The sequence below is a fragment of the Pteronotus mesoamericanus genome, unplaced genomic scaffold (assembly GCF_021234165.1).
Source record: "Pteronotus mesoamericanus isolate MK-2021 breed Mesoamerican mustached bat unplaced genomic scaffold, CSHL_Meso_final contig_105, whole genome shotgun sequence".
NCBI lineage: Eukaryota > Metazoa > Chordata > Mammalia > Chiroptera > Mormoopidae > Pteronotus > Pteronotus mesoamericanus.
In genome coordinates this window covers 8,660,652-8,685,874 of record NW_026555006.1, presented here as the reverse complement: position 1 = coordinate 8,685,874, position 25,223 = coordinate 8,660,652, and the positions used below count along the sequence as shown (strand labels likewise).

The 25,223-nt window shown below is 41.7% G+C and overlaps 1 pseudogene; it reads left to right on the top strand.

The window, feature by feature from the left end:
- The first annotated feature begins 1,369 nt into the window (after window positions 1–1,369).
- The window catches only part of LOC129069371 (40S ribosomal protein S18-like), a 197,169-nt pseudogene continuing 173,315 nt past the window's right edge, over window positions 1,370–25,223 (top strand).

The following is a 25,223-nucleotide window of genomic DNA, read 5'->3' as shown; positions in this document are numbered from 1 at the left end:
CCCTGGGAGCCTCCTACTTTTCTGTCCCCAGAACCAGAGGCTGGCATGTGGCAGGGACATTTTTGGTTTTTATTCAAAGCCTACTTGGTTTGAGATGCTTTATAATACTGCACAAAAGATACAAAGATAAGTAATACTCAGGTTCTGTTCTTTAGAAATTCACACTGTAGTAGAGAAGATACCAGATGCATAGTAACTGGTTAAAATAATAAAACAGAGGTACGGTGGAAAGCTAGTATGGAAATATATTCAACCTCACTAGTAATTGAAAAATGCAAATAAAAACGATGATGTTTCATTGTTTAACTTATTCATATTCTTCCTAGTTTCAGAGGGATTTAAAGTAGTTCATAATCCTATGTTAGGAAAAAAAAATCAATAGAAAATAGAATTGATTGGAAAAAATATGGAAAAACAAAACAGTATGTTTTTTGTGAACATGTCTAATGGGGGACAAGGCTTTAGCCTGGGTAAGTGGTTTGGACTACATGAACTTTTCAGTTACCATAGTGTACTTTACCCCAGTTTGCTTGGCTTTAGAAAAAAAATTATATGCCATTGGATATTTACACTGGGCAAAACATTTATCTTCATGTAGTTTAAGAAAACTCAAAATTCCCTGGCTTTTCTTCAGTATCAACAAGAGAAAATTCCTCTGGAGAAGAAACCAAGTCTTATTTTGAGAACAGTGTCTTCCATGAGACTTCACACAATAAAGATTCAACTCAATAGAGCTTTGCTGAATATAAGGAGGGGCCCACATTATACTGTGTCAGTTATGGGTCCATGTGCTTTACAAGCCTCTTTGTACTTGAGGTCATTTACTAATCCCAAAATTCTGAGAATCTCAGTCTCAATTTGCAAATAAGGAACAGAAGCTCCAAAGGTTAAGAAACATAGTTCAAGTCCCTCTCTCCCAGGTAAGAGAGCTGAGATTTGAATCCATAATGTATCTGGTTCTAAACCTTGTGTCCCTGTCATGTGAAGGAATAGAAGAATAAAGGGAAAGAGAGAGAATGCCAAGGAGAGAGAGAGAGAGAGAGAGAGAGAGAGAGAGAGAGAGAGAAGGGTAGAGAAAAACAAAGATGGGAGAAAAGGAAGGGGTGAGTGAATATAAATTAAAAGACTTTTGGCCCATAGTCTAAGAAGAAAGACAAAGAGAAGGGTCAGTTTCCCTGGAGAAAATGAATCCTGGCAATTTAGAGAGAAATTTTTTTGATGGCAGATGAGGGACTCAGCCACTATTGAAGGCTTGGTTCTCCGAAGTTCCCCCAGGGTGGCCTTTTGTCTTGCCTCCTCATTATTGTGGGAACAATCTGCATGGCCAGTAATGAGGGAATCTTAATGCCTGCAGTCTCAGGAGTCAGTAATGGCCTTGCACATGAGTCTCTGGTCACAGGTTCAGGCCTGGATGCTGTGGAGTGAGCCATGGGGAGCTGCCAACTGTCCCCCTGGACTGATAGTCCATGAGCCCTTACCCCCGCAGCAGGACAGTAATGAGAAGGTGAGGCCCACTCTGCAGGTCCCTGCCAACAGATCTTTGGGGCGGGGGTGCGGCTTCCCTGACGGTAAGCACAGCCTGCGCTGACCCTGGCCAGCCTCCCCTCCTCACAGTGCTCTAGGTCTGCCTGCCGGGACGACTTCTGCCAGCATTTGGCTCCTCCCAAACTTCTGCTCCTAACAAAAGTGTATGTAAATTATTAGAAAGCCAGGGAGCTCTGGCTTTACATCTGTAACATCATTTATAGTTTCCAATTGTATGTTTCCATCTGTGAGACTATACTGTATGGCAGAAAGAGCAAAGACTTTGGAGTCAGAGTTTTAACCTTAGCATCTTTCTCTATTAACTATGTGACGTTGAGCACATAACTTCATGTCTATGAACCTTGGTTCCTCATATGACATGAGGAATAATAATACCAGTCTCATAGGTTTGTCTGGATTTTTTGTTATTAATAATCATAGCTCACATGGGGTTCTATGTGTTGGGTTCTGTGCTAATAGCATCATACATATTATTAATAATCTTCACAACTCTACGTGTAGATATTGCTTATCCTTAACATACAGCAGTGGAAACTGAGGCTGAGATTGACTTAGCATTATACCTGCCAGACCTGGGACCTGAAGCCTAGGCTCTCTGACAAGGTTTGTAACCTTAACCAGTATGCTACTGAAATTATGAATTAAAACACCAAGGGCAAGAGCCTGACAGAGAATACATTGTCAGTAATATTTGTTATTTTTCTTCCCCCTTTTTCCTCTTTGGCTAATATGTCAGTTAGAATTCAGTCAGAAAATAGGACTCTTTCTAGGTATTTCAAAGAGGGGCGATCAATACAGGCGCTGGCTGCATGGGTATTAGAAGAGCTGAGAAGCCAAAGGAGGACACGGAAGCCAGCCAGAGACCAGTGATGGGAGAAAGCCATTGTATTCTTTAGGCTGGAGGGAGAAGGTGCACCACCAAATCCCAAAGACCAGGGCCACCTTCAGAATCTAGAAATACAGGGGAGCCACTGAGAGAAGCCAGCCTTCCTGGAGATGCGTTCCACAGTCAGGAGATTTAGGGGTAGAAATATCCTGGCTTCTTTTCTCCTCCTATCCTCCAGTCACCCCACAGTGCCTTAAATTGGTCACCCGCGCTCAGAAACTGCAGAGCGAAGGAACTTGCGACATACTGTGTCCTGCAAGCTTGACAGAGAAGGATTGAGAAGATTCCTGAAATCCAATAGGCAGGTGCCTGGGACATGTAACAACCCTGTGAAAGAGGTGGGTTGACATTATCCTATTTGACTCTGCCAAGTATTCAAACCATGGCAAAATAATGATCTCATTTTACAGACAAGGAAAGTGAAGGCCAGGCATTAAGCAGTCCCCGAGATCCAAAGAGGGAATGATTAATCGTGTGGGATTCAAGACAAGCGTCAGGCTGAGGGGGGCTTTGAGGATATCACGAGTAGGGTTTCATCAGATGGCTCTGCTTAGAAGCGCACTGCAGGCAGTGGGAGTAAGAGAGGTAAAGATATGAATCCATACGTTGAAGGGTTTGGTCTGTACAGTCCCTGAGTTTCCTGCCATCTCTAAGTGCTTTTTGTTTTCACCTTAAAATTCTATTGGAAATTGAAGAGCTATGTAGTCCATATTGTTTTCGTAGTACCTTAAGGGAACCACTTTCAATACTCAGTTATATCCCTGGACCCCTGCTTACACTGGCTTTGTGATATCCTTTCGGGTCGATGGAGAAATTGAGAACATAGATGTTGAAACTGTTACGAAGGTTTGCCCAAAAGGGACAGAGAATTTTGGTTTCTCGTTTGACCTCTTCCTGCCAATGTGCTAATACTAGCGTTTTGGTGATCCGTTTCTTCTAGGATATGTCATCGGGACATTTGATCCACATTTTTCCATTATACCCTCCTTTGTCCTGAGTTTGATGGATCAACTATGCTATTGATGTTACAGGCCACATTTTAGCTGTTACAATGCTACACCCTATCTCTTGGAATAGTGCCTCTAGTTTCTCCTCGTTCCAATCATCACCCCACACCCCATGGATGGACTGCCTTTTTTTGAAATGCAAATCTTATTGTAACAAAGCCTTCCTCATCCTCATTTAAAATCCTTCCCTCAGTCGTGCCCCATGCCTTCAAGATAACGCTAAACTCTTTAGAATATCTTGGGTTCCCCTTACATCTCCAAATTCCCTGTCCTTGAACTCTGATGTTCAGGTATATTGAACTACTGACCATGCTATCTCATACTTCCATGTGAGTACACTTCGCACATGCTGTAAAATATCCTTTCCCAGCTTGTCACTGGCAATTTTATCATTCAGTGTTTGTAGTTGGGGTCTGTACAACCTTCGTGAGGGCCCGGCACACAATAGAAGCTGGTAGATAATAGCTATTGGGGGAGGGAGGTGCTATTGCTTTGTCTTATTCATTTCTGCTTTCCTAGCACCTAATACAATGTGTGGCACACAGCAGGTGTCAGATAAATGTTGAATGTTTGAAAACTTGGAAATTTAGAAATAAAAATAAAACAAAACATTTTAAAAGTCTTCTTAAATATGACACAGTTAAAAGACTGTTCTTAATTCAGACCTGCCTCAGCACCCGGTAGGAGCGTGCTTCCCACACAGTTGGTAAGAGGTGCAATAGTGCCTTTGTCATTGGGGCATTACGGGAGCCAGTGTCTCCTTATGCATGCATGGCCCTGTCACAGTAATGTACCACCTTTGCTCCTCAGCCCAGCAGCCACCTGTGACAGGGCTCCAGGTTCACAAGCAAACCATCTTCTTGGGGCAGAGCTAACCTGACCCAGGACAGAAAATAAGAAAGAGCCTTGGCAAATGACAGTAAATATTTGTGCTTCTACTGTTTATCAGCCATCCAAAGGTCCAGCCATGTGGGCTTTTAAACTGCCTCAGCTGGGATATTGTTGTGAGACACAAGCCTCTTTGTTTGCAGAGGGGCCTGGGGGACCACCCAGCAGTCAGTCCTCAGCATCCTCTTGTCCCTCTGTCTCGGCCAGGGAGTGGCTCACTGACCAGAGCCCTCGTTCCCCTCAAGCTCCGGGGCAGTGTCTGTGTCCTACACAGAGCACACCATGAAACCGGCCCACTCGAGGAAGCTAGTTGCCAGCCCCAGGGCATTGTCACAAAGTCCCTTCTTTCTGGGTAGTGTCCGGTGGTGTTAGGGGTCCACACTCTGCAGCTGGACTGCCTGGGCTGGAACCTATGCTCTGCACCCCTCAGTGCCCCAGGTTTTGCAGCTGCAGTGTGGGGATGATCTATTCTAGATTTAAGAGTAGTCTGGGTGCTAGGGTTTTAAATGGGTATAGATGGTGATACTCTCTACAGCTGTGCCTGATGTGCAATAAGCACCATATAAGTTTGGCTCTTATTAGTCATCCCACAAACATATGCTGAGAGCCTGCTATACATATGACAAGTGTTGTTCTAGATGCCATGTAGAGAAACAGATGAAAAGAGGGGCTTCCATCCTCAATGATTTCAGGATGCATGGAGTGAGAGACAAGTAAGCAAATGGTGGCAATAGAGTTTGATGACTGTACACTGCAGGCTTGCACAGGACCACCCGAGAAGAACATCTGCCCTGAATCATCTGGGAGGTCACTGAACGCTTCACAGAGGAGAAGACACCAGAGCTAATTCTTAAAGGGGCAGCAGGAGTTTGGCAAAAGGATTTGTAGGAGAGAATATTCCAAAAAGGTAGTAGTGTATGTGCAAAGATTCAGAGCTAGGGCCCAGTGGATCTGTAATATGTCACTAGTGCCTAGGGATGAGAAAGCAGAAACAGGGGTGGTGTTAGTGTCAGGCAAGGGCCAGTCATTGGGCCTCAGACATAACTTTCAGGAGCCTGGACACAGTTTCTGTGGGTAACAAGGACTCCGTGAGCGTTGTGAGATTCAGAGAAAGAAGAGAGAATTGTGATGGATATTTCTAGTTGCACGGTGAGTTATGTTTGTTTTTAAGAGAAATAAATGAATAAATCAAAACCGAAACTTTCATGAGATGGGTGTTAGACCTGATTTTCAATATATTTAAATAGAATATTGGCTCATGAGCTAATAATTCTCTTTGGGCATGTGGTATATTTTTAACTCTATGATTCTTCTGACCAACGCTCTCAATCTAAAGGAAACTCATTTAGTCTGAAGGTTCTGCACCAATTACATAGTTTTATAAGGTCAAAATAAAAGTTGGGAGTCATTTTATCTTCATCTGTACTAGTAGAAATTACAGAATCCAGCTGCTTTAATGAGAAAAAGCACCAGGAAGGGAGAAGTGAAAATAGAAGTGTCAGCACCATCGGCGATTTCTCTGCGTCAGGATGCTGGAAGGCGAGGCCAGCGTTGGGCTGTGAAGCCCTTTGACAACGCTGTCTCTATCTCCCAACAAGTTACCAGAGCTTCAAGAGGAATGGACTTGAAACACAACATCCTTCCACCCTTATTAAGATTTAATCCTGCTTTCAACAGGATTGCAATTGTTATTAAATTAGATTTTTTTCTTCTTTCTTAAACAGGATTTAACTTTTGCTTTCCCGACATCATAATCAACATGGAACAGACACAAAGGGGAAATTCTGTGACCATTGGCAATGTGGGCCTATACTTAACATGTAGCATGTGAAGTTATTAAAATGGAAATTAATTCTCTTTATTACAATCGTGCCCTATCAATTAATTTGGTTGGAGGTGCTTATGAATATGCAATTATCCCTGCTGGCTGCCCGCCCCTTATTCTATGTGTGTTGAAATCATTGGTAAAGTGATAGGTAGAATTTTGGCTAGTTTTTCTAGCACAGCTCCTCTTTGCTCCCTAACCATACTGATGATAATGGTGATAACTAAGAGTTACTGACTTCTTTCTAAGTGCCAAGCACTGTTCTAAGCACTTCACATTCATAGCCTCATTTAATCCTCACAGAACACTTCTGAGATGGTTATTTTTATTATCTCTATACAACGCAGAGGAAGATGAGGCGCACAGAGATGAAAGCAGCGTCCCCGGTCCCGCAGGCATCCCGACTCCAAACTCTGTGCTCTTCACCACTGTGCTATCCTGCCTCTTAGAGGTCCCAGGGAAGGGACTGAGACAGGGCATGAGTAGGCTGAGAGAGGGTGGTGGGGAGCTGGGATGGGATAGAGGGCTCTGAGTAGGGAGCGTGTGTTTTATCAGACAGGTTTTATTATTATCATATGGCAAGGCCAAGAGATCAGAAGAAGACTGTCCTTGATAGTCTGGTACTCACAGACCCCAATAAGGGAGGACATACCATGTCACAGGGGCCATTCGGGAAGCTCCAGGCTTGGTCAGAAAGGGCATTTGGGGGTGGGGAGAAAGCATGCGCAAGAGCCTTTATTGTGGTTTCCGTGGGAAGGAAGGAGAGATTTAGGATTGGCTACTTTAAATTATTTCAGCAGGCCCTAGGGCATAGAGGCTGTCTTTAGTTGTCTGGTACCTGGCCATGGGGTGATTAAGGAAGGTAGCTTGTAGCCTGGAGAGTAAGAGGTTGGGGGTATGAGATCTGGGCTGGCTGGGAGGAGAGTCCCTGCAGTATCAAGACTCCAGATGTTAAAGCCTCAGAAATGCCAAAAATACAAAACATGGTTAATAGAGCAAAGACTCAGTGAGGGGTGGAGTGGGAGGCCCCCAGAGAGTGCCCAGGCTGGGAAGGAGGTAAGCAAGGTGGGGGTACAGGTTGGCCTGTAAGAAAGGACTGACTCTACAGTCATCTTTGTGAGGCCTGGTCAGGGGCAGGGAATTGGAGATGTGGAAATTAAACTTCAAAGTATATTCAGGTCTTTTGATATTATCTGTAATGCATATTTAACTTCATATAGTTATTAAACTTTCAGGTGGGGAGGAGGTTATGGCTCACCTTTTCAGCTTGACATTTCCGTCTTGGGAATGGAGACTCCAACTTGATCAAGCTTACACATACAATCTACAGATTCTTTTTTTCTTAATTGAATTTATTGGGGTTACGCTGGTTAATAAAATTAAATAGGTTTCAAGTATACAATCCTGTAACACATCATCTGTATATTCTAATTTGTATTCGCCACCCAAAGTCAAGCCTCTTTCCAGCACCGTTCATCCCCCCGTTACCCTTTCCTACCTTCCCCCACCCCGCTTTCCCTCTGGTAATCATCATGCGGTTCTAGATCTGTGTCTATAATATTTTTTGCTTAATGCCTTCACCTATCTCACCGGCCCCTCAGGCCCCCTCCCCTCTGACAGCTGTCAGTCTGTTCTTTGTATCTATGAGTCTGTTTCTATTGCGTTTATTTTGTTCATGCAGATTCTGCTGTGGGACTCGCTCTCCCAGGATGGAAGGGCCCTGGTTTACACCCTGTTTATAAATGCTGGCTCCTCAATAATGTCCACTCAGGTTAAGTCTCTCTTCTAGGGCTGTTTGCAAACTATGGTTTTGATAAGAGGGAGCCCGTTAAACCAAGTGAGAGGAAACCTGGGTGAGGGAATCAGGGTCATGGCTTTGGTTTTCATTGTTGCTGGATCCCCATGGGGGAGGAGGGCCAGTAGCTCAAAAATCAAATCACCTTTTTGACAAAAAGCCTGCAGGACCAGGAGGTCTCAGATCAGCTATAAAGTGATGTCACTGAGTTTCTTCTTTGGAATGCAAAGCAATAATTTCTGGGCTTTGTGTTACTAGAACAATTATAATCTAGAAACATTTGATCCTTTTCTCTATGTATTTTTCTTCTGATTTTCCCATTTTTATTTTGGGATCTGGCAAACTAGAATTAGAAACATTCACTGATTCGGAGAAGCTCTTGTATTCATTTTCTATTATTGTCTAGCAATTACTCCAAAACTTAAATGTAACAACACTTAATATCTCACAATTTCTGTAGATCAGGAATCTGAGGGTGGCTTAGCTGGGTTCTTCCTGTTCTGGGTTCTGGGCTCTGGCTCAGGTTGCAATATTATTCAGGTCTGCAGTCATCCCTGGGTTTGACAGGGGCGGGATGCATTTGCAAGCTTATTCTGTGGTTATTGACAGGATTTAGTTTCTGGCAGGCAGTGGGGCTGAGGGCTCCGTTCCTCCAGCCGTTGGCTGTAGGCTGCCCCCAGTTCCTTACCGCGTGGGCCTCACCATAGCGCAGTGCACAGATACAGCAGCTGGCTTCATCAGTGCTAGCGGGGAAGAGAACCAGAGGCTAGAGGAGGTCACCCTTTTTTGGAAATGAGTCGTCAGAGCCACTTTCTATCACCTTTGTGGTATTTTTGTTCGTTAGAAGCAAATTAGTAGGCCCAGACTGCACTCAAGGGTAAGAATTCACAGAGGCACAAGTACCGGGAGGCAGAGATTGTAGTGGCCATTTAAGAATTTACACTGTCAATACTCCTTCCAGCCATTTTTGAGTCCTCAAATTTCACCCCATCCCTAGACTTCACACTGCCATGTGAGGGTTATAATGAGGGTGACTGTGTGTCCCAGTTTGCCTGGAATAGGCCCAGGCCCTGAGTGGGATATTGTGATTAAAGGGAAAAGTCACTCTAAATGTAAAATAACAACGCTGTGACTATAAAAATGTCAGTAGAAATTTTCTTCATTTTTATAAGGTAGAAATGGTTTGCTTAAGAAAATGTAACTTTGTCACTCTTAATTAATTTATTCAACAAATATTTATAGAGTGCTTTCCAGATGCTGTGGCTACAAAGTAGAATAAAAATATACTCCCTGTCCTTAAAGAAGTCAGCAGCACTGTGTAAGAATTATGAGAGAGGCCAACCTAAATTGTTGTGGAGAAGAGGTGGTGATCCTTGGATTTTTCTGAAGGATGAATAGATGTTAGCTGGATGAAGAATGTTTAAATCACATTTCTAACAGGAAACAGAGGGCTCATTCATTCATTCATTCATTCAAAATAGGAGTATTTATTTGAAGGAGTATTTATTTCCAAAAGTGAAAGCATAAGGAAACCGGAAGGAATGGAGTGGATCTGTGGTGTTCGGTTGATACCATCCAGGCCCCGGGAGATGAGAGGGCACTGTAGCTCCCAGAATCTGGAAAGGGAAAGTGTTCTGTAGCTTTGGTCTCCTTGAGAGGAAAGGATCTTCCATGGAGGGACACAGCCCGCTCTTGCGAACCTTGTAGGAAAGAGCTAACAGAACATATACTCTGACCTCACTCCCACTTTTCTTGTCATCCCTGCCAAACCCAGCTGGAAACCAGAGGACCTGGGACAGAGGCGCTCTGGCCCAGAGAGGTGAGCCTCCAGGGACACAGAGCTGAGTGGAAAGGTTGAAGCTGGGTCTGGAGGGGCACCTAGAAGCTGTCTGGCACAATGGAGTCAGCCAAACGCATTCCAGAGAAAGGGACAACCGTGAATTGGGGGAGATGTAAAATGTCCTGATGACTTTGGACTGACAAATGTCACCTGAAACAAGAGGAAAGGAGGAGCAGAGGCCAGAGAAGCAGGCAAGGGTCAGATCATGGAATCTCTCTGGGTCTTTTGCAACATTGTTCCTAATGGACCACATCCAAGTCTGCACCCAGCCTGTGCTCAGATGGCAGGTCTGTAACATACATCTGATGACATCATCCCCAGTTAGGCTGTGCAAAAGAGTTTGACTTCTACGCTGAAGATGGTAGAAGAATTTTTAGCAGGACAAGTGTGATCTCTGTGTTAGATAGAGACAGGGAGGCTGGGAGGGGAAGGGTGGATTGATTGGAGGGGGCTGGTTCAAATTCCAGCTCTGCTTCTACTGCCTTACGACCTTTCATAAGTCCTTTAAAAGCTCTATATCCTGGTTGGTAAGCATAGCTGGCAACTCCTGCTGTGTAAACATGAGGATTCGATGAGATAGACATTTTAGAAGACACAAAATGATCAAAATAAGGCATTAGTACACAGTTCAACAATTGTTTTTAGCAGAATAGGAATGAGAAGACAGTTAGAACTTTAGGTACCACCTACATGCCATGCATTGTACTTTCTTTTACATGTAATATCCACTTCATGCAATAGTCCCTGAGATAGCTATTACTTCATTTTACATAAGAGGAAACAGAGGCCTATTTTGATTACCGATTACCTGCACACACTGTGCCTGGGGATAGGAAGGTGAGTAAGAAATAATCCTGGTCTTCAGGTGATTATAATTATGGACACTTAGTCATGTAGATCTGTGCTCCTTACATTGTAATAGGCATGCGAATAACCCATCTGGCATCTTGTTAACATTCTGACTCACTGGTTCTAGAGTCAGGCAGGAAATTCTGCATTCTTCACTTTCTCTTGGGGTATCCAAAATATGTTGATGCTGCTGGCCTGTGGACAATATTTTGAGAAGTACACTTTATAAAATTAGATTCAGAGTTTAGAGGGTCAGATTCACACACTTTTATCAGTATTTGCAGCCATGACACATTGAAGCAGAGGGAAGATCTTTTACAGCGATTCCAACTTTAGGAAGTGCGGGAAGTACAAAGGGAATACCATGTGTTCTAATATCTGCCTGAATAGCAGCTACTAAGGCCAGACATTTTGCTTTAGAATTTAAACCTTCCCTTGTTTGGGCTGAGCAGGATATTGTTTTTTTGCCCCTTGGATATATCCCATTATGAGCTTTGATCAAAGCAAACCTTTCCCTTTGAGGCTTAGGGCACATGTTAATGGCTTTGTTACTGGCATGTATCTGCATATATTTGCAAAGCAATTCAGCTGCTTCCAGGGGTAGGAGAGGTGGGGGCTGGTGGCTGAGCTTGGAATTTAAGCATCTCTGTAAAGAGTGGTCCATAGCATTTCCTCTTAAAGGAAATCCAGCAGCAGAGAGCTGGTGCAGTCCTGGGGAGGAGGGAACTGAGAACTTAGTTTCCAACTGCTGAGTATTCACAGCTCCTCATTGGAGATCTTTGTCAGGGGGCGTTTGCCCACTCCAGGTCCTGCTGCCCCTTTCCCCATCCATTTTGCCCATTGCTGCCCAAGTCTCTTCATAAAGCATTTCTTCCAACAGGTCACTCTCCCACTGAAAGTCTTCCGCATGTTCACCTTTATCTATGGGAGAAAGCAAATCTTAACAGCACACCCAAACCCCTCCCTAAGTAACCAGGCCCCATGTATGGCCCAGCCTCCCCTCTACTCCTCCCTTAGATCTCCGTGCTCTAGTCAAACTGAAGCATTTCTTGTTTTCTCTAAGCCTTTGAGACTTTGTTTATGTCATTACTTCCATGAGATGCCTTCTCTTGACTTTCCTCGCTCATGTTCAAATTCTGTCCATCCTTCAAAATGCAGCTCAAATCCTAGCATTTTATTTTTAACTTTATTATTGCTTGAATTCTTTATTTTTTTATGTGTACAATTATCACAGGTCATTGCATGTCTTGAAGGGCTGTCCAGGCCTAGTCATACAAGGGCGGAACCCCCCCCAAAAATGAAATTTATTTATTAAAAAATTATGTATTTATTCTTACATGTTTAAACTTCAGTCACTGTCAACGTACTCTCCATTTGATGCAATACACCTATCGAGAGATTTTTCAACTGCTCAGAACAGTTTTTGAACTCACTGATTTTGACGTCTTTTAGTACTTCTGCCATTTTTTGTTTCACTGTTTGGACATCAGCAAAACATTTCCCTTTGAGGACTTTTTTCATCCAGGAATAAAAAGAAGCGTCACTTGGGTGAGATTGTGTGAGTAGGGAGGGTCGGGCACAGGGGTTATGCCATTTTTTGGTCAAAAACTGCTGAATACTCAGCATGGTGAGGCCAGGGGCACTCATAAATCGCCCATCATGAAATGGGCAAACACATTGAAAGAGTTTAAAAAAAAATTCACCGAAGCTGAATATAACCTCTTACAACAACGCCAACTGGTGCACTGATACAGATGAGTTCCTGGAACACTCACCTAGCAGGAGGAAGCCTGTACTACAAAGGGCCCACCTTCCAGAAGATAATTCTGTTTTGGGGAATATATATATATACGAGTTCTTCAAAAACCTTTGAACGAGTGCATGAATGAAGGAATGAAAGATAAGACAGATGGCTTCTGAACCGTGATTTATGACAACATATTTTTCCAGTGTATTCATTCTTTCAGTGCATGTCTGTCGCGCTCGCACTCTGTCGCAGGCACAAGGCCTGGCAGTACAAAGGTGAGAGACCCCTGGCCTCCCAGGGGCTCTTCTGGGGGTGGGGCCATCTCATGTTCTTTGTTTAATTAAGTTGGCTACACTCCAACTAGTTGCTTAATAATAAATGATTTGAAAAATCTGAAAACATCTGATATTTTTACAGATCAGTGACCTGTTAGATGAACAGGCTAAATCTTGTTTAATCTGTGCTTCTGTTCATCAAAGCAGTCGTTTGGTGTGGAGTGTGACAGCAAATTGGATTGTACTTTCATTGTACTGTTTGCCTCCCATCTTAAAAATAAAAATGGTATATATTTATGGTAAAAACCTTAGAACTAGTAAAAATGAATAAAAACCACTCAATTTCACAAAAGATAAAACAATGGTTGTTAACATTTGGCATATTTCCTTTCAATGTTTTGTTCCTGTTTTTAGGAATACTTACACACAAACACAGTTTGAACCATGTTTTGTTCTTTTTTAATCCTCACCTGAGGATATGTTTATTGATTTTAGGGAGAGAGGGAGGGAGAGAAACATCAATGTGAGAGAGAAACATTGATCAGTTGCTTCCCATACATGCCCTGACTCAGGATTGAACCCACAACCTAGGTAGGTGCCCTGATCAGGAATTGTACCCACATCTTTTGGTGGGTTGGATGATGCTCCAACCAACTGAGCCACCTGGCCAGGGCTTGGACCATACTTTTTGTATCCTGGTTTTACATTTTTTTTACTCACAATTGCACTTTTAGCATTTTTACATGTTAAAAATAATTTTTAATTAAATTGACATTTTATTGCATGGATATATCATAATTTTTAAACCAATTCTCCATTATTTTAGAAATTGCACACAATTATACTATGCATCAGTATTTTTATGCATCAATATTTTTACCGATCTGATCATTTTATTATCTACCTTCAAGTAGAATTTGTATATTAAAGGATATGAGCATTTTTGAGTCCTTTCTTTTCCTCTTTAGTGATTCTTTATATTAGAGATGGTTAATTCTTCCAATCTTATTTGGATGAGTCTGGCCTCAATTATTAAATACCCTTTTGTAATTAACACAGAGCCTTGGGCTCCAAGCCCCCTCCCTCATTAAGGCACAGCAAGTAGCCTCAAAATGGTTTTTGAGACAATACTCCCATTCATCAACATCTGCACTGCTGGCTAATGCTGCTGTTGATTTTTTTTTTTTTTTTTTTGGTGGTCCTGGATGGTAGATTTTTGTAACAGCAACTGTAAGTGGACTTGACATCAGATACACTATTTTTAGTGCATCCAACATTCATTTTGATCTTTCAACTAAAACATATTGTACTTCTTTTGCTTTTAGCACCCCAGAAGAGTAAATCCCACTGAGGCTGTGTTGAATTAAATTGAATCACCAGCTTCTCATTGCTTGCTGGGATGAGGGCTGCCCAAACATGGATGTCTCAAGGCCCTGATTCTCATCTTGGTTTAGTATTCTCTCAGCTTTGTAGAATATAACTACTGCAAATAACAAGAATCAATTATCTATTTTGTGGGTTGCTGCGTGTAAGAGGTTTAGAGTAGGCATTATTGTTATTGTGACTCAGAGAAGTTAAAGAAATTGTTAGAGACTTAGAGAAGTTAAATAAGTTGCTGAAAGTCATACAACTTAGAAGAAGAGCAAAGATAATAATTCATATTTTCCTGATACCAGAGCCCCCATTCTTAATCTTGACATTAGAGAGTCATAAATTCTGGGGGATTTTATAGATGGGTAGAACACCAACAGCAATAACAAAAAAAAATGGAAAAGGACATAGAGTTGTCAACCTATTTACCCAGGCAAGGACATTAAAGAAAAAAGTTGGCATTGACTATCATCATTATTTTATCAAGAAAAGTAATCTTAATATCATAAAAGTGTGAAGCGCTTAACCTCAGAGTTTTAGAAATCCAAACCATTCAACTTTATGAAAACCTTACAACATTGTCTTTCTTTTATTCATTTCACCCAGAACAGGGCTGTCTTTGCCACAGATAAGTAGCCTTTGGTGACCACAGCTCTGTACTTTAAGTTATTTCCCCTGATGTAGGTCTCAGCTTTGTCATACATCCAGGGCAGAGAATTGGGTCAAATGGTATCTAAGATCACCTTTCAGTTCCAAGGGTGGTTTTAGAGTTTGGCCCATTTCTCCTTCCAGCCTGAGACAAAGAGGAGTCCAGCCTCATGTGCATTAGCTGTCAAGTCAGCAGCTGCTGCTCTCTCAATCTTGCCCTTGACAGAAGCAGACACCTTGCAATTGACCTCCAGGAAAAGAATGAATGCTTAGTGGTGGCAAATAAGTTGTTTTAACTATTGGGAAACAGCTCACACATAAATCTCCTGTGGATCTATATTCCTTAAGGAAATTCATCAAGGAAGGGAGGCAACTCATGGAAGACAGGGCATAACTCTCTGGCTCTGTCTCTACCCCCACCTCCCAGGTGGATACCCTTTAGAAATGGAAAGGGCCCATGAGGTAAGTTAGCTTGAGGACCCTCCCACTTTTCACTCACCCATGAAATAGGCATCTTCCATTGTCCCAGCCTGGACTCACTTGCTAATACATGGATAAATTAATAAACATAAGAATAATAAGGAAGAGCTAGTAACAAGTACAGGTTATTAATGTGAATATGATACATTTGGAAGATGTATTAAATTCTTAGCATACTTAACCTTCACAACCCTGTGAGGTCATACCATCATCATCCTCACTTACAGATGAAGAAAGGGAGAATCTGAAAAAAGTAACTTGACCCATCATATCACTAGTAAGTATTATAGGAGAGGTGTGAATTGAGCCCAGATGTGTCTCCCCAAAGCCCCCGCTTCTAACCAATACACTGTGCTGTCAGGCCTACCCCATGTGCACTCTTTTCTTATCATTTGCAACTAAATATTCAGCTTTTTTATTTCTCCCTTTTGGTCACCATGTAAGAAAATAGCCTGATTCAGAGCTTTGGCCACACAGACATGAAGGAGAGACCTCTGCTTTCAAGAACTTCCCATTCTATAAGGGAGACATGCGTACGAGTGGCCATGATATAAAGCAGTCTGTAAGGGAGGCATTAGAGAGGTTGCATGAATAACATGCCATTTGAGCCAACACTTGGAGGATGAGTATGAGGACCAGGTGGAGGTGAGAACAGGAGCAATGCATGGTGTGAGAAAGGGACCCATGCAATCTTTGTGGTGGTTGAACCATGAGACGTATGTGGGTGGTTCTGGTGCAAGATGACACTGCAGTTATCCAAGGGTCATATTTTGGAGACACTTGAGTGCCATTCAAAGGACATTGGATTTTACAAATCAAGTAGGCAATGGGGAGACTCTGAAAGTGTTTGGACCTAAGAGAAATCTTATCAGAGATGAATTCTGCATAAATATATCCAAAATGTATGGTCCTAGGCCTTATGTAATATCTCTCTAGATCATCTGCATTTAACAGGAGATGAAAGAGAAACCAAATCTATGTCCTGGAGGTGACGGAATTTCAGACTCCAGGTCAGAGCCATGGTTCCTAGTTCCTTCAATGGAAACACTTAAGTGGGTGGTCCCCAAATGTGGATAGGCAGTTGAAGTGCTGGGAAGATCCTTAGATATCCAGATTTCTAGGTGCTGCCCGCTCATGGTCCTGATTCAGAAGATCTGGCCTTGGGCCTGGGAATCAATGTCTTTAAAGCTGACCAGCTGATTCTAATAACAATGATTTATATGACTACTTCTCATGGATGCACTGAAAATACTTCTAGCAATGTGAGAAATTTTATTAAAAGAGGATTATCTCTGAAGCCCCCAAAAGGGTTTATATTGCTATTGCTGTACATTAGTCAGGGTTATCCAGAGAAAAAGAACCCGTAGGAAAAACATACACATACCCCCTATTGGTTTTGTTTTATATATGTGTGTATATATATTATATTTCTACATATTTACACATAAATATATGTTTTTAAATTTATGTTATATAAAGAGATTTATTATAAATCTTGACTCACACAGTCATGGGAGCTAATGAGTCTTGAGTTCTGCAGTAGGCAAGCTGGAGACCCAGGAGAACCAAGTGTAGATCCAGTCCAAAAGCTGGCAGACTTCGACCCCAGAAGAGCCGATGCTTTAGTTTAAGTCTGAAAGCAGGAAAAACAAAACAAAACAAAACAAAACATGTCAAACCTAAATTCAGTCAAGCAAAAAGAAAGCCTCTCTTAATCAGCCCTTCTGTTCTACACAGGCCTTACAGCTGATTGAATGAGGCCCACCCATATTAAGGAGGGCAAAATCTGTATTATTCAGTCCACCAATTCAAATGTTAATTTCATCCTGAAATACCCTCACAGACACACCTGATATAGATGTTTATAGTAACATCTATTGCACAGGACACAAAGAGATAAGCTAATCTGTCCAGGGACTCAGAGCAAGTGACAGGGCCAACTCAAACCCACGGCTTCTTTTATCATCTTTCCACAGTATGACACTGGTTCATTGGATATTAATTACTGGCAAAGGCATGCAGGCCGTCACAATGGCTTCCCTGACCATCAGCAATTTTCTGACCTTATGGCTACATCTATTGTTGTCTCTGCATATTGGAGAGGCACAAATTAACAAGTGAAAACCAAGAGATACGCTTGTACTTAATGCTGCTAACAAGCAGCATAATTACAAGAGAACTGAGAGTGTTGCTTGACAAACAAATGGAAAACTCTCATGCCAGCCTCAAGTATAAACTATACAGCAGTAGACAAAGAAAGTCTGGATTTGACAGTTATGGGATAACAACCTTGAAATATGTCTACACTCTGTGAGGGGGCTTTGGAAGTTTGTCTTTTGGACTTGGTTAGAGACCATGCTAATGAACTAACTTCATGCTCATATTTTTGTGGGACCCATCTATATTTCTTTTAAGACCAAGTTTTGCCACAATTGAGAAAACTGCTTAGTTAGGTGTGAGGTTCTAGTCCATTTATGTGCTTGATATAGTTAAACCTGTCCAATTAATCAGAAGTCATTAGATTAATATATAGTTGTTTGTCTCATAACATTCTCACAAACTTCTATGAATAGACTTATATAAATTATGCTTTATATTTGTTATACTTCATAATTCTTTTAGTTGACAACTGTTTATTGAATGGTAAGCTTTACTAATGACTAGAGTTGCAGAGACAAACTATAGTCCCTGCCAGCTAGGAACTCACCATTTTATGCTGTATTTCTCAGCTCTGCTGCATATTAGACCACCGAAGAGCATTTAAGAAATGCTGATGCCTAAGTCCTAACCCAGAGATCCTGATTTCCTTGGTCTGTAATGGAGCCCAGGAATCAGTATATTTTAAAGGCTTCCCAGATGACCGTAACATGCAGGGCTCAGTTCTGGTAGGGAAACAATTGTAATACCAGATAAAGTGTACTGTAGTAAATACAGGATGAGAGAGAGATGTTCCCCGCTGTGGGGCAAGGGTGTCGAATTCTTCCAGGGAGGACCTGGGAAGGTCTTACTGGAGCTTTTATTTACATTTGAGGGTATCCGAAAGGGTTATTTTTTATTTCTAATACAAATATTATTATTGTCTTATTTGGGTTGCATCTTGGAGAATGGTGGACATGAAGGAAAGGGGTAAAGAAGGCCAGGCAGTGTATGCCAAGGCACGCGGGAAAAAGCTATCAGTGTCTATAGAGAACTTGGAGTTGTTTAGTTCAGCTGAAGTATTGAGCGCATGGATTATCATTAATTTTTTCACGCAAGCAATGCTTATTGTATATCTATGCTGTGAGAGTCATAATGTTAAATACTGTCAGGGATTCAGAAATAAGACAAAAGAGATCCTACCCCGAACAAACTCAGGCTCTTTGAGGAAACACGAACGACGATGGTGGTGGAGGTGGCCATGAGATAATGCCGGCAATATGGTAACCAGAGCTTAAAATGGACACTTGCCTAGGTACTAAGATATAAAAGAAATAAGATTCCAAAGTGAAGTGCCAAATTAGATTGCGCAGACGTTTAGAGGAAATGGCCTAAGGTTGAGAGAGTGGAAAGGATGGAGCCGAGGGATGGGATTTCCTTGAAGAATGTTCTTTGCAGAGCCCCCTCTGAGCACAAGGGCGGAGGGGTGAGAGCAGTGGTCTACCTCCTGGCCTCACACCGGTGACAGGTAAAGGATCTACCTCCCCCCTCCATCCCAGAGAGAACAGCCTGTGGTGGGAGCTCAGAGAACTGGGTTCTAATCTCCTTTCTCCCCAGAGGGGAGGGGTCAGCAAACTTATTTTGTTCAAGGGCCAGGTAGTAAATTGGGCTTTGCGGGAGGCATATTATCTCTGCTATATACTCTTTGATTCTTTCCATCTTTTAAAAATGTAAAAACCATTTTTAGCTTTGTGGGCTGTAGTTTGCTGACCGTTGATCTAGAAGAGAAAGAGCTTGAACCTTTGGGTAGGAAGCCCGAAAACAAAGATGAGGAAGGATCCACCAGCTCCCGCCTAGAAGAGAGAGGTACAGGCAGGGTGGCCATGTAATTCATTACCCAAACAAGGATGCCTGGGAGAGTGCAAGAAGGCACTGATAACCAAGTAATTTAAGGAATAATAGAGCTGGGGCAATAGGACTAAACCAAGACTGCCAGACAAACTGGGAAGTGTGTTCAGTTCACCTAGTATATGGACAAAGGAGCAGCAAGCCAGAAGTCTCCTGAGATGGGGGCCTTCAAACTCTGCTGCCCAACATAGTAGTCGCCAGCCACATGTGGCTGTTGGGTACCCGAAACTTGGAATTCATATTGATATGTGTTGGACGTGTGAAATATACCTGAGTTTCATATTAAAGACTTAGTATGAAAAAGAGAGTATAAAATATCTCATTAATATTTTCTATAGATTGCACAATATTTTAGATAGGTTTAATAAAATATTTTTTCAATTAAGTCAGCTGTTTTATTTACTTTTTTATATATGCCTACTAGAAAGTTAAAAATGATATAGGAGGATCCCCTTTGTAGGCCACTGTATATTTCTATGGGACAGTGTTGCTCTAAAGAGTCCTCAGAATTGCTCACTAGACCAAGAGGAAGCCTGAAGCATTTGCATGATCCAGAGACCCTCAAGCCAGTTTGACTTACTAAGGCAAATACAAGTAAGACCATTCCTACCTCTTCTCTCTCCTTCTTCCTCAGCTGCCAGTCCTGGTTGGGGAAGGCCAGAGAGGGGGAGGGGGCAAGAAACAATATTTAGCTCACAGGCAGAGGCAGATCAGAGAAATAAATCAAAGGGAGCTTCAGCCAGCCATACCCAATCCCTTTCCCTCTGTGAGTCCCCATCCTAAAATGGCCAGAACTGAGAGATGTGAGATCGGCACTAAATCATGGTCAGACTTTGATTTATCCCTGGGACTGGACATTCTCATTTCAGAATTGAAACTGCATTCGTGACTTACAGATCCTGTAGCTGTTTGTTACCTATGAGTAAGCAGGAAGGTCATGGAATTTTAATCTAAGGGCAGGGGGAGACTACCCCACTGAATATATTTATTTTCTATGCTATTATTTATTTCTTAAGTTTTTATTATGACCATTTTAAAGCATGCATTAAGGTAGAGAAAATAGTACAATAAACCCATTTGCCCTTTACCTAGTTTAAACAGTCTCAACATTTTTCCCGTTTTATTTTATCTATTATCTTTCTTTGAGAAGTGGGGGAAGGGACTCAAGTATTTTAAAGCAAATCACAGACATGATATTATAATACTTAGAAATATTTAAGTGTATAAAGGGAAAAGATTTTGCTTTTAATATAACTGATTTTATTTTAAGGGGACAGAAGGACATTAAAAAGTAAGTATTTAAATATATCATGAGCCATAACTGGTAGCATATTGGTATAGATATTAATAACAGTAATAGACAAACTGCAGGGAGCGTAGAGTCCTGTCCTCTTTTTGAAGCTCATGGAGTCCCTGCAGAGCTGCGACTCAAACCCAGTTCACTCTCACAAGACACAAGCTTGCTTATTTGAATCTCACCTGGACAGATTTGAATTTGGCTTCCAGGGGGCCTCAGCTGAGTCTCTTACATCTTCAAGGCATCCTGTTTACATTTCTGTTCTGCAAGCTGAGAATCAAAGAGGAGCTCCATGAATATAATTGCACCAGTGGATTAAGTTTGGAGGTCTGCATGGGGCAATTGTTTGGCCCTTAATGTCTAGAGAGCCTGTGAATAATGCTTCAGGAAAAGGTCAAGAGCAGGCAGACCCTCAAGCCCTCAGGAGATTTGAGGTTAGAGACTTGGCTTCTGAGGAAGGGTTTATTAAAGGCTTTGTGCATTGGTGGACTCACTGTTTGTTCCTCAGAGAGGGAAGCTAATTGCCTCAACTCTCTAGTAAGATGAACCTTCTGCCAATCTCTTGGAAGCCATCTTTCCCAGACTCTCAGGGGAGAAAGAAGACAACCTAGACCACCTGCCCTATGCCCCTGGTCCCCAGCTGCTGGTTCTACACAGATTCTGAGCACGATGAGAGCCTCACCTCCTGACTCCACATTGCCTCAATTTCATTGGATGCTTCATATGGCTTAGAATCCATCCAGATCATGCTCTGTTGTCCTTTCAGATCCACTGCTCCCTGCTTTCATCTTACCTTATTTTCTGATCATCCCACTGTACCTACTCCTATGTTTCCTCCAGACTTCCATTCTCTTAGTCCAGTTCTGCTCTGACAATACAAGTTTCATATCTGTCACCATCCTCTGTTTTGGTCTTTTGGCTACATTTCATGTTTTTCCCATTTTTGCAGCTATGGCTATCATATGCTCATATCCCTCTATTTCTCCACTTGATCCCTTGGGGTCCCATCTATTCTTATCAGTAGGAATTTCCTTATCCCCTTTTAGAAGTTTTCTGCCCAATAGTTTTATCTGCAATATCTGGAGCTCTATACTGGCTCTACCACTTGCCAGCCATGTGAACTTAACTCTTACCAATTACTTAACTCTCTAATCTCCAATTTCCTCATCCATAAAACAGTGATAACATAGTAACTACCTCATAGGATGGAGCACCAATCTATGAAGAACATTTAGAGCAGTGATTAGCACACAGTAAACGGTCATGTAGGTTATGGGCATGCTCGGCTCTTGTACCTAATGCATGACAACCACAGTAGGAAGATTAGGCCTAGAAGGACCTCCAGCCTACATGATTCACTGGGTTCAAGCTATTCTTTCCTATAAGCCTTCAAGCTATGGATTTGAACTTGGGCCCCAAGTTTAAATGATGTTTTTCCTATGGTAACTTCAGTTCTGCAACACTTGCTTTGTTGGTTAGCATCATTTAGGAACTAAAAGGGTCTTGGTCTTTTTCTTCTCCAGAGACCCCATGACTTTAGCAGTTTTACCCAATTTCTCAGCCATGCTGTCTGGCTATCTTGGGAGAGGAAGGCTTTGTCTACAGTGCCTGCTATACTCTTTCCCTGGGAGGAGCCATTCGCGGAGGTTCTGTTCTAAGTTGAGGTTGTTCATTGGTTGGAAATATAGCTGGAATTTCTTTTAAATAAATAGTGATGCAGATGAAGATGATGATGAGTTTGTCTCATGAAGCATTCTGTTACACAAACTTCCTTACATGGAGACATAGTCTCTGTCCTCAGTTTATTTTCTAGTGAGGAAGCTCAAATGTATTCAAAGTTCCCTACAAGGATTCTAGAGATAATGGCTATAAAAAAGCAGAAGAAGGAGTAATTTTAGGTAATCAGTGGCCATGGCTTCATGTAGAAGTGGTACTTAAGCACTTTCTTGAATATATCCAGTAGAAAAGAGGGAGCTCATTAATAAGCAGAGTAGCCCAGCTCATGTTGCCTAGGAGTACAGGTGGATATTTCCTACACTATTGAATTAAATTTCACATTGCTCATGTTATCTCCTGGGATTATGAAGTATCAGTGCAGAGTAATAATTCTTTGGGTCTAGTGGGTCATCAGATGAATGGCATGATGATAGCAGTTGTGGTAGGTAGGTTGTGGACTCTTCTGAATTTGAGAAAGATTTTTTTTTTTCTTGGCAAAAAGATAGTTGTAAGAAATGTATTTGAAAAAATAAATTAATTAATTAAAAAAAAAGAAAAAGATCACACGTTGCAGCTTCTTAGTGGGGGTGCTTAGTGATATTTGCTTTGTGTTAGTCCCCTTGCAGTGACAAGGTTACAGAATCATTGACTCTCAGATTGGAAGAGACTTCAGAGTCCAGCGATTCCGGATCTATTCCAGGGCAGTGGTCCTCCTTATAGCATCCCTAACTGCTGCTTGATTAGTCCCAATGATGAAAAGCCCTCTACTTAGTAGGGATATTTCTGAAGTGATACTATAGGAAAAATATTGGTGTAAGTATCAGACAGACCTGGGTTCAAATTCACCTTATTAGTATAGGACATTGGACAAGTCATATCCTGTTGGGTCTCGGGTTTCTCATCTATAAAATGGAGAAAACAATGTCTACCTCATGGGGTGGCTATAAATATGAAATAACATAAGAAATATCTCTGACCTAGTGACTAGCTTACAGGAGGTAATGAATAAATGACAATTAATAGCAGGTAGACAATACATGTTAACTTATTCTCTTCTTCCTGTGCTAAATATTTTCTTGTCTTCTGGGGTTGAAAAATGGACCACATTACCGATGACATAAAAGTTGTTAATAAGGTCATAAACACAAAAGCACAATTTTATTTCCTTTCTATTTTCTAAATTTAAAACCTAATGGTATAGCTTTGAAGTCATGGGCATTTATTCCAGCAGTGAATGGGAACTCTATAGCTGGCCAAAGGAACGTTCCTATAATTTAAAAATAAATAAAATATGAATGGCCCCAGTGGTCTGAATCACCCTTCATATTTTGACATCAAAATGTCCTGAGCCATTTTAGCATCTCAGAATATTAGAGCTGGTAGTCATCTTAGAGGTTATTATACATAGGCCATTCATTTTAGAGATGAAGAAACTGAGGCCTAGGAAAATTAAATGAGTAGTTCAAGGTCATGCAATGAGTTTGTGGTGAAGCTGAGATTTAAATATACATCCCCTAATTCAAAATGCCATGGCCTTTCCATTGTATCATGTTGCCTATCTCTAGAATAGTAAAATTTTCAAATGACACCTTCATCTTACTACCTAAACTCCAAGGCAATTATTAAACAACTGGATTTTTTTTTCTACTTTCTTTTACCTTCTTTATGCATGGTCCCTTACCCTGAACCCTGCCCACAAGGATTTGGCAACACAGTATTGCTTTGAGTTTCTCAGACAAGAAAGACTATCAAGGGTCTGGAGGAGGGAGAAATGGCAGCGTGGTCTTGGAAACTTGAAGCGATTATGAAAACAATTAACACCTTTTGTTTCCAGAAAAGCAATTAATAAGGATTTAAATAGAGATTGAAGGTCAAATGAAATGAGCACTAACATGTTTGCCAAGATACATTGACTCAGATATACTGGGACATGTTTTCATCTCTTAGAGAAACAAACAACAATACGTAAGTAAGGCTTCAAACTCAGTGTCATTTAACCAAGGCAACATGAGACCTTGCTAGTCTTGTGTGCGATGCAGTAAAAATGAGCTTGTTGAAAAATGTTTAAAGGGTATCTCCATTTCCTTTCAGACCCAGTGAGGTGGTGGGGGATTGGGATAGCAATTAGAAATGATGATGAAGACCCTATTGAAATTTGTTCTTTGAGCATGTATTTACCTGCACTGTGCCAGACGTTGGGTTAGGTATCAGGAATCATACCATTCTCATTCATTTAGTCATTCGACATGTGTTATGTGTCTGTGAGATGCTTGAGACAAGATCCTGTGCTCCTTAACCATTTTTTATGCCTTTATTTATTCATGCCATAAATACTTCAGCATCCTCTGTGTGCTTGGAGCTGTGCGAAGCAGTGCACATAGGGTATTTTTGGTTTTCTGGATAAGATTGTAAGAAAGAAGAATCTATTCACTTAAGCCATGTTTACCCTGGCTGTAACCTCCTCACTGCCACCACACCTAGAAGAAAGTGGCCCTGGTAATACCATCAACTGGATTTGAAACGAGTTCCTACCCTGCCGCAGGCTTAGTATCCCAAATTGGAATTTGTGACTGGCTTATTCCAGCTCACAGCACTGCCTTGCCTGCTCTCTAAACTCTCTTCTCATTCCCCAGCTTTGTCTCCCTCAGTTGACTGAACTCTTCGAGAGTGAAGACTCGGTCTTGTTCATCTCAGTGTCCCCTCCTAGGACCTACCTGGTAGATTGCATACGATTCTTCCCTCTCCTTTATTTCTCTTATCCTCCTAACCTTCCCTGGTTCTTTCCCTTCGTCTCTGTCTTTTTTCTTTTTCTCCCTTCCTGCCTTCCTTCTCACCTTTTGTTCTCTTTTTCTATTCCTTCTCTCTTTACGTCTTATCCTAAAATCAATCACTTGGTCTCATTCACTATACTGGGATCTATAGTACTTGCCCTTTCAGAACTTACAGGCTCACAAAGGAGACAGCCATGTACATAAAAAATGTCTAGTACTGACTGATGAGTAGTTGGTGG